The 8,696-nt window shown below is 56.4% G+C and overlaps 1 protein-coding gene across 1 annotated transcript in view; it reads left to right on the top strand.

The window, feature by feature from the left end:
- The first annotated feature begins 790 nt into the window (after window positions 1-790).
- The window catches only part of SLC38A3 (solute carrier family 38 member 3), an 84,196-nt gene continuing 76,290 nt past the window's right edge, over window positions 791-8,696 (top strand). The window contains exon 1 of the mRNA XM_039481236.1: window positions 791-919. The gene's annotated coding sequence lies outside the window, so the exon portion shown is untranslated. The remainder of the gene's footprint in view (window positions 920-8,696) is intronic.

Below are 8,696 nucleotides of genomic sequence, written 5' to 3'. Positions count from 1 at the left end.
TCCCTGGCTAGATTAATTTAACTACTGACAGCCAGGGCAGCGCTGGAGAGGAATTAAGGGACAGTCAATGCTCACATGATTTTACAGTCTAAAAGCCTATTTCTGCACATCTTTGCTCACACAAATAGCCTCATTGATTTAACCAGGATTTATAGAATTAGCCCTTGTGTCAAATAGCACGGTGCATTCCTCTAGATAGGCTTGTTTGCTGCCATCAAGGAGTCAAGCAAGTGAATTTGGTTCCCGCTATATTTAGAGCTTCAGGGGTTAGATTAGAAGAACCAAAATAGATCCGGGGCATTTAATCTAGAGGTTATTCCTGGGGCTTTGGGTATGTGCCTATTTGGGATTAAAATCTGGAGAGGGGCTCCTATAATCATCTGGATTTTAAAAATGGCTGAACTACCCCTATGTAGCCAGGCTGAGGGAGAGTTTCTTAGGGAAGGGAAATGTCTGATCTTAGTGTGTGGCAGGAAAGCCCATGGCAAGTCATTCTGTAAAGCGGGGGAGAAAGAGGCAGCTTTGTTCATCGCTTGGGGAAAAAGCCAGCGGGATCCAGGAATGAAATCAGAAGAGCTGGGCTGGTGGTGGTGAGCAGAGCTCTACCCTTGCTGTCCCTCTCTAATCCTGCTGTGTGTGTGTGCGTGTGCATGTGTACATCCCTCCAAGCCCTGGAAAAAAGGGGTTGGCTGTGACGCTGGCCCAGCAGCCACACAGATTGGAAGCTGTGATGGAGGCGGGTCTGGGCTACTTTAATCCTGCCTCCATTGGGATTACTGGGTAACACGGTCCTATAATCTGCACGGTAGCTCTGGGCACGCAGAGCCATCTCCCAGCAGAGGAAATCGACAAGTTGTGCCTGCTTTCCCCAGCGCAGAATAGAGCAGGCAGTGTTTGGGGGCATAGAGGGGAGAAGCAGGTAAGTGCCAGCAAACTTGCCCTCTGTTCTCTCACACTGGCTGTGTTTTTCTTTTTCTTTTCTCTTGAAATTGCTTTCTATAAACTTGCTTTATATATTTTTTTAAAATGTGCAAAACTCTTCAATTTCCAAACCACCCTGAAACTGTGAGAACTCTGCCAGCCAAGCCAGGCTCATCCCTCCTAATCTATTCCAGCTGTTCTAATCTAACCTGTCCTGGCCTAAATACACCTCTACGCCAATATACCGCTGTCTTTGGGGGCCAAAAAATCTTACTGCGTTATAGGTGAAACCACTTTATATTGAATTTGTTTTGATCCGCCGGAATGCGCAGCCCCACCCCACACTGCTTTACCGTGTTATATCCAAATTCATGTTATATCGAGTTGCATTATATCGGGGTAGAGGTGTACTGCCACACTTTCTACTCTCAGTAATGCTGCGTGGGATGGGGTTAGAGCTTTTGACGTATGTGCAAAGGGGGTTAGGAATAGCCTATGTGCCGAACACTGATATTTGTGCACTATGTGGAGGGTGAATTGTAGTTCCAGGGCAGCTGTTTTTATCTTCCACTCCCCCCCCCCCCCAAACGTTTGTTTTCACCTGTTCTGGCTTTGTCCTAAAACTCTTTTAAACTGCCCTGATGGTTTTTTTGCCAGGGTCAACAGCCCCATAATATTATAAACGCTCACATTGCTTTCCTCACTTGCAAAAAGACAGCTGCAAGACTATATAATGAATAATATAATTCACCATGTGCTCTTCTTAACATGCAGATCCTAGTTCTCTTTCAATGTTGTGAACTATACAAGCCAATGCATGTGGGTCAAATCTGAAGCTACAGCAAAGTTTGCAGGTGACAAGAGCTGGAGTTCTGGTGTGGGTTTTTTTCACTCTTAACTTCTCGTGATCTATAAAAATGTGTGAAGGATCAGAAAGGAGCCCGGTGCTAAGCCAGGTTTGCTGCATTAGAACATAGTGCTTGGCTTTGGGCAAAGTCTTGGAAAGTGCATTATACAGTGTGAGCTGGGTGGGCCAGCTGTTGTCCGATGATTGCTGGGTTGCAGGCATTTAAAAAAATATATCTTTTTTCCACTTTAATTTTTAATTGGGCATGGGAGTTACATGTCTCCTAGCTCTGGAAATTGTTGCAGCATAGATCAGGTGTCATTGTTCCGGGCTGCGGCAGGAGTCTCTGGGTCAGCACACTACTTGAGAAAACCAGGTTCTTGCACATTGTGCCAGGAGACAGAGAGGGTCTTTGGCATTCAATTTCACCAGCAGCAGCATGGGTGTCCCAGCTGCATGTCACTTGGGGGGCTCTCTGCAATCGGGGTACTGGGGTGTGACTATCAGGACTCTGGGCGGGCTCAGGGGGGTCACTGTGTGTAGCAGGCTGGATGTAATTTGACTGTGGGAGCTGGCTCTGTGCAGGTGCTGTGGCCCAGGCTGTCTCTGGGGAGCAGGGGGGACATGCCTGGATTTTTGTTGCCCTGAGCAGGGTATTTATAGAGCCTGGTTGCTCAAGGAGCCATCAGAAGGCTGGGGGAGGCAGGGGTGGCACATTGCATTCCCCTGTTGCCCACATGCTCCAACTGCCAACCAATCACTTTATAATCACTTTGTCCACTTCTAACTCCACCCTTCACCCAGCCATTGATTTGCATAGCCACGCCCATTAGCCTTGATTATAGAGGGGCACCATGGAGAGCTTGCCCCGTCCCCACTTTTAGACAGCCAGGGGAAGGGGGTGCCTAGTACAGTAGAGGCTGGATGGAGCTAGGGGGAGCAGTGCTGAATGTGGTTGGGTTGCTGGAGTTGGGGTCTCCCATCCCCAGTGACCAAGCCAGGCCCATTCAATGATCATTCACATTTCCCAGCTGCCCCCCCCCCCCCCGATATGCAGCCAGCTCTGGGGTAAAGCAGCAGCCAACAGCTGAGGAAGGAGGGGTGATTTTGGCTCCAGGCACTGAGGCAAGTGCCTGCTCTTCAGGGATTGGAGAGGGCCTTGTTTAGTCTAAAATACTTCCCCAGGTGTGGGGAACAGCGCAGTGGGGCTGGTCCCCCGTTGCCTTCCTCCTTGGGCTGACGTGGGTATGAGAGACTCTCTCACCACTCTGGGGACGCAGCTCGGCACTCGTGTCACACTGCATGGCAGCATCTCACACTCACATCCTGCAGTTGTGAATGGCTGCACCAGGGGAGGCCAACCCAGGACCGGGGCAAAGGGCCTGATCCAAAGCTGGTGGGAGCCAGCAGTCAGTTCCACTGACTTCAGAGAGCTCCGGCTCAGGGCCAGATGGCTGAGTCCAATCGATGGGCACTCAGGCCTCTGGCTCCAGGGAGTGTGTCTGTTTCACAGCCAGGGGAGCAGCCCCCTTTGGGTAGAGAGCTGTCAGATCTGCTCTGTAGCCAGGATCACCTCCTCCCTCACCCTCCAAAAGAGGATCGGGCTGGCCACACCACAGAGACAGGTCTGTTGTCCTGCTGGGCCAGGGGCTACAACGACCACAGGTCCTGTAAGGGGAGCCCGCACCGGAGCAAGCTGGAGCTAGGGCTAGTGCACAGGCCATGCGTTCACATGCTGAGCCCCAAACAAGGACCCCTTGTTTCCAGGTGGAGACAATTAAAGGGCCATGGCTGGGGCAGTGGAGTGTCTAACTACTTTACTCGGCTCTTCCCATGCCACCTTTTATCTGAGTCTCTTGGGGCCTCCTGGTGCTCATGCATGACCACACATCCTCCTTCGCACTTGGGGTGGGCGGCCCCATCTCAGAGGTGAGAGGAGTGCCTGCAAGGTGCCAGAGCCAAGCCTCCTCTCCTCCCAGACCAAGAAGGGAACCCAGGAATCCAGGCCCCCAAGGCTTGCTTCTAACTGCCAGACCCAGCTTGCCTCCTGTAGCTGGGACTAGCACCCCGACTCCCAGTCTCCTATGCCAGTCACTAGACCCACTAACCACTAGACCCCACTCCCCTGTGACAGCTGGGATTTTCTAGACCAGGAATCAAGCTGCTCTATCCCCTGCTTTAACCGTCTGACCACAACCAATTACCCTGTGACTCTGCCCTGGTGGCCTGCTGCAGTACATAGCCTGGGGCGGGTAGGGACACCTTTGATCAGCTCTGCCCCTCCCTTTCCCTGCTCCACCCCAGAGCTGCCTGGCTGAAAGCAGCGCTTTGGGGCCCACAGCTGGGAGTTCGGAGCTGCTGGGGTTCCAGCTGTATCTACACCCACTGGCTGCGGCTGTATCAAATAAACATGCTGTACCAGGGCCTTTCTTTGGTGGATTTGTCGGGAGTGAAGCGCTGGGGTCGCACAGTTTGTTTTCTCAGTAAACCGTTCTCCAGGCTGCGTAAGAGCCGGCATGGTGGGGAGCTGGGGACTCGGCGCCCGCTCACCTAGGCTGGCCCTGGCATGCTGGGGGCATGTGGGGTTTGGCTGCCACCCACGTGCCCCCTGCCACACAGTGCTGCTGACACAGCGATTTGCTAACAGTCGGGTCCTTTGTGTTCACCCTCAGGTCCCCTTCACATTCCACCAGGTTCCAGGGGAAATGCCTAAACTAAATGCTGTTCTAACCACCTCCTCCTCCCCTCGCTTGTTATCACTTCCCTCAAAGGGCCGAACGGCTACATCTGTCACCTGCATTCCGGTCACCTCTGGGCTACTGGAATGGGCCCAGGCCCCACTGTGTCAGGTGCTATACACACACACAGAGAGGCAGCCCCAACCCCACCCGACTTAGGCTAACTAGGCAAAGGTTGGAAGGGGAAACTGAGGCACCGCAGGGGGCAGTCACCCAGTAAGGTAGCAGGAGAACCCACGTGTCTAGGACCAGTCATTCAGGGGCAGAAGGCTGACCTAGTGGCTAGGGCAGGTTCTGTTCTGGGCTTGGCTCCAGACTTGGGCTGTGTCGACGTTAGATCTCAGGTTGGGGGTTAGCTAATGCATGCTATACCAAGTCTAGCCTAGGCAAGGCAGTGGAACGTTAGTGTGTGTTCAGCTGCTTCGATTAAAATCCAGGCCTCCCCCAGGAATGGAATGGACTGGCTGAGATCACATCCAGGGGCTGATGTCTCTCCTGGCTTCCTCCAGTGTACAGCCCAGGGCCGGCTCCAGACCCCAGCGCACCAAGCGCGCGCTTGGGGCAGCGTCCCGCGGGAGGGCGGCAGGCGGCTCTGGTGGACCTCCCGCAGACGTGCCTGCAGAGGGTCCGCTGGTCCCGCGGGACCGGCGACTGCTGAGTGCCCCCCCGCGGCGTGCCGCCGTGCTTGGGGCAGCGGAAATCCTAGAGCTGCCCCTGGTACAGCCTCTCCAAGGGAAAATGGCCTGGAGACGCCAATGGCTGGGGTGGACCGCTGAGGCAGAACTGCTGTGTTCAGCCCCCGTCCAGTTGCCCCAGTGCTGCCCCCTGGCGTCCGCAGTGGGCTCATTTCTCCAAACCCTGAGGGGGCAGTTTGCATCCAGCCTCGAACCTGGCAAAGGGACACATGGGCTGATCCGAGTGGTGGGTCCCAGGCTCAGCCGCTGCTGACCTACCCTTTTATTACTGTAGCCCCAGTCATGGCCAGGGCCCCCCGGGCCTGGCTCTGTACAGACACAGCACAAAGAGCCAGCAGCGTCAGTGCTAAGCTGGGCCCCTTGCCTGAGAGCAATCGCTTGAGTTAAAGGGTTAGGCGCCCAAATCCATATGTCCAGGCCATGTTACACATCCTGGCCTGCAGAAGCGGGGTCTGTGCCAGCCCCAGCGCCAGAGCCTGGCTTCTCTAGCGCAGGCTCCAGAGGGCCCCAGTCCAAACCCCACTGCGCTGGCCAGCAGCTGTCACACGGGCACCTACGGGAGTCGCTTGTGACTCAGGGGCTGAGCACCCACTGCTAGCGATGGCAAAACTCCCTCTGAGCATAGGCCCAAGCTGGGTCAGATCTTGCCCCTTTCCCTGAGGCAGCAAGTGAACTCCCCGCTGGCCGTCTGCATCCCCTGCAGCAGGCTCCATCCCTGCCCGCTCTGTAGCGGGCTACCTTCCCGCCTGGCCTGGCCTTGGCTGGTCAAGGCTGCCCGTGATATTGGCAGCTGATGCAGGTTCCCTGTGTCGCTCCTTTCTCCTGCTCAATCATGTTCAGGGGAAGGAGCTAGTGCTGTTGGAGCATGTGTCTGGGTCTCGGGGGCAGCCCCCACCTGCGGGAGGTTTCCCAGGACAGCATCTGACAGCTGGTGGCTCCTGCCTTGCAAGTGACCCATGGGTGTGTGTCACCCCAGCTGAGGTTAGTGGGGAGTGGCTTTGAGGGTAGGCACCACATAGCCCCCCGGAGCTCCCTGGGCATGGGGAGGAGGTGCTGGGGTGGCCCCTGCTGTCCCGGGTGCTGGAACGCCATGGCTGTCTTTGCAGCTTGCCTAAGAAGGAAGTCACCATCTGTCCATGTTCTCCCAGCCCTTGTTTCCCCTGCCCCATGGCTGCTGCATGGCACGGGGCTTCTGCCCTCCTTCCCTCATCCTTGCAGCCAGGCCGCGCCATCAACTAACACAGCTTTCTTCCCTGTCGGGTGGGTTTAGTGCCTCGTGGAGGAGTGGCACTAGGTTAGTGAGGGCTGGCGCTTAGAGCAGGGGGGCCTGGGGACCAGGCTGCCAGGGTTCAATTTCCCACTCTGCCACTGATTCACCATGTGATCGTGGACCAGTTGCTGCACTGCTCTGTGCCTCAGTTTCCCTATCTGTAACATGGGGTGATGTTACTTCTCCTGCCTTTGCCAGTGGTCCAGGGCGGGTCCTATGGAGGAATACAGAAAAGCCCCATCCATAACCTACCTGGATGGTACTGCGATCCTGGGCATGGGCTGGGAGGAGCGTTCCTGTCGGACCCCTGCCAGGGTGGGGTCAGGCACTGAAGCATCACAGCAGGTTACCACTCTCCTAGCATGTATCCCTGCAGAGCTGGGAGGGTCTCGGAGGGCTCTTCTTCCCTGGGAGATTGGGGCATGGCCCAGAGCTGGTTCTGGAGGCCAGCCCCCCGCGAGAATCCCATTGCCGGGGTGGGTAGGGTTAGGACCTGCACCAATGGTCGGGTCTGGCTGGAGTGTGACACATGCCATGGAATGGGGGGGCTCTGCCCTGCTTCCAAATAGGCCAGTGTGGCGAGATGCCAAGGGAGCTCCAGCGGCTGGGAGACCCGGCTCATCGGCTGGACTGGGTGTGGGATGCACAGGACCCCCATAGCCTGGCTGGGCCGTGAGGGGTTGAATCCACCCCTCAACATGCCTGCTGCATCCTCAGGCTTTCCGTGATGCTGGTAGCAAAGCCCTGGCGGGTTTGCCCACGCGGGTGCTTTGCCGCACAGAGCACCACATACGAACCCCGTGCGCTGGGCTGGCCTTGTCTCTTGTTCAGCGGCTGCAGTCGCGCGTGCATGTCCCTGCTCATCAGCGCACCCTCGCTGATTATCCAGAGCAGCTGTGAGCTCTTTTGCGGCTCCCTCCTCCCCCTCACTAGGATTAGATTTCCTCCCCAAGGGCAGCTTAGGACACGGGGAGTGAGGCTGTGCATCCAGCCCTTCTCCAGGCCGGGGGCCAGCCCTTGGCCACGGCTCCTTCCTTCGCACAAGCATGGGGGAGAGGTTGGGACACCGGCCCCCAAAAAAACTCAGTCCTGTGAATGGGTTGGCTATTAATTCCCTGGTGGGGAAGCTGGGCAGAGACATCCAGTGCCATGGCAGGGTGACAGTTGGGGGCTGGGAGCCGGGACTCCTGGGTTCTCTCCCAGCTCTGCTACTGGCTCACTGTGAGACTGGATGTTGCAAACTCCAGTGGAGGTAAATGATCAGGCAAAGCTCTGTAGCGTTCTCTGCATCAGGGCTTGGGCCCGTAGCTGTGGAAGCTGCTTGGGGCAGGGACTATATTTTGATGTGTGTCTCACACAGCGCTGAGTGCACAGTAGTGGAAAAAGCCCCTATTCGCTGCGTAGCTCAGTGGAACAGCTCCACTGCCATCTCTCAGGGATGGGGAGGCGTGGGTAGTGGGTGCTTGGGAGAAGCATGGCGCACCCTTCTGGGGAAGGGCCTGTTAGTTTAAGTGGTGCCTGTGTTCGTGTCCCCCTCTGTGCCCTGCCTCCAGAGGAGATGGAGCTGTCGCAGCTCAAGCTGTAGCAGCTCCTTCTTTGCGCTCTGGAGGTCTCATGGTGCTGGCCAGGTGGGTGGCTGTCGCCCAGAGGAAGGGTGGTGGCTGATCAGGGAATGAGGTGAAGTGGCTCTGCCACCGACTCCATTAGACCTTGGGCAAGAAACGCACAGGCTCAGCTCCCTGTCTGGGCAAGGGGGGGCAGAGCGCTGCCTGGCTCCCAAGAGTGTGGGGCAGACATGCTGCAGTACTCATAGAGGAACATGCCCAAGGTAGAGGCGGGGGGAGTTTCACCCACAGTGGATAAGGGGGACGAATTTTGTCTGCACTGAACAGCTGTTTGCAGTTGGAGCAACCATCCTCCAACTCAGCTGTGAGTCACTGTGCTTCTTACATGCCTAGTTTTGAGACCAAAGGTCCCCCCATCTCTCCCCTCTAGATCAGTCACCAAGGACCAGGAGCAGCAGAATTTTTCCAGCCCCAGTGGGCGAGTGGAGGGCAGAGAGCCTGGGCCGGAGCAGCAGTGACTGGCTCGGGGCTGGCTCCAGGCCAGTCAACCACACAGAACAACCCACACCCGGGCAGGATGGTCCGGTGGCAGGGAACATGTGAGAGCGTTAGGCACAGTGCGTGTGGTAGTCACTTCCGACACTGTGTCCTCACTGACTG

The sequence above is a fragment of the Mauremys reevesii genome, linkage group 7, assembly GCF_016161935.1.
Source record: "Mauremys reevesii isolate NIE-2019 linkage group 7, ASM1616193v1, whole genome shotgun sequence".
NCBI classification, from domain to species: Eukaryota; Metazoa; Chordata; order Testudines; family Geoemydidae; genus Mauremys; species Mauremys reevesii.
This window is presented reverse-complemented; position numbering and strand designations above follow the sequence as displayed.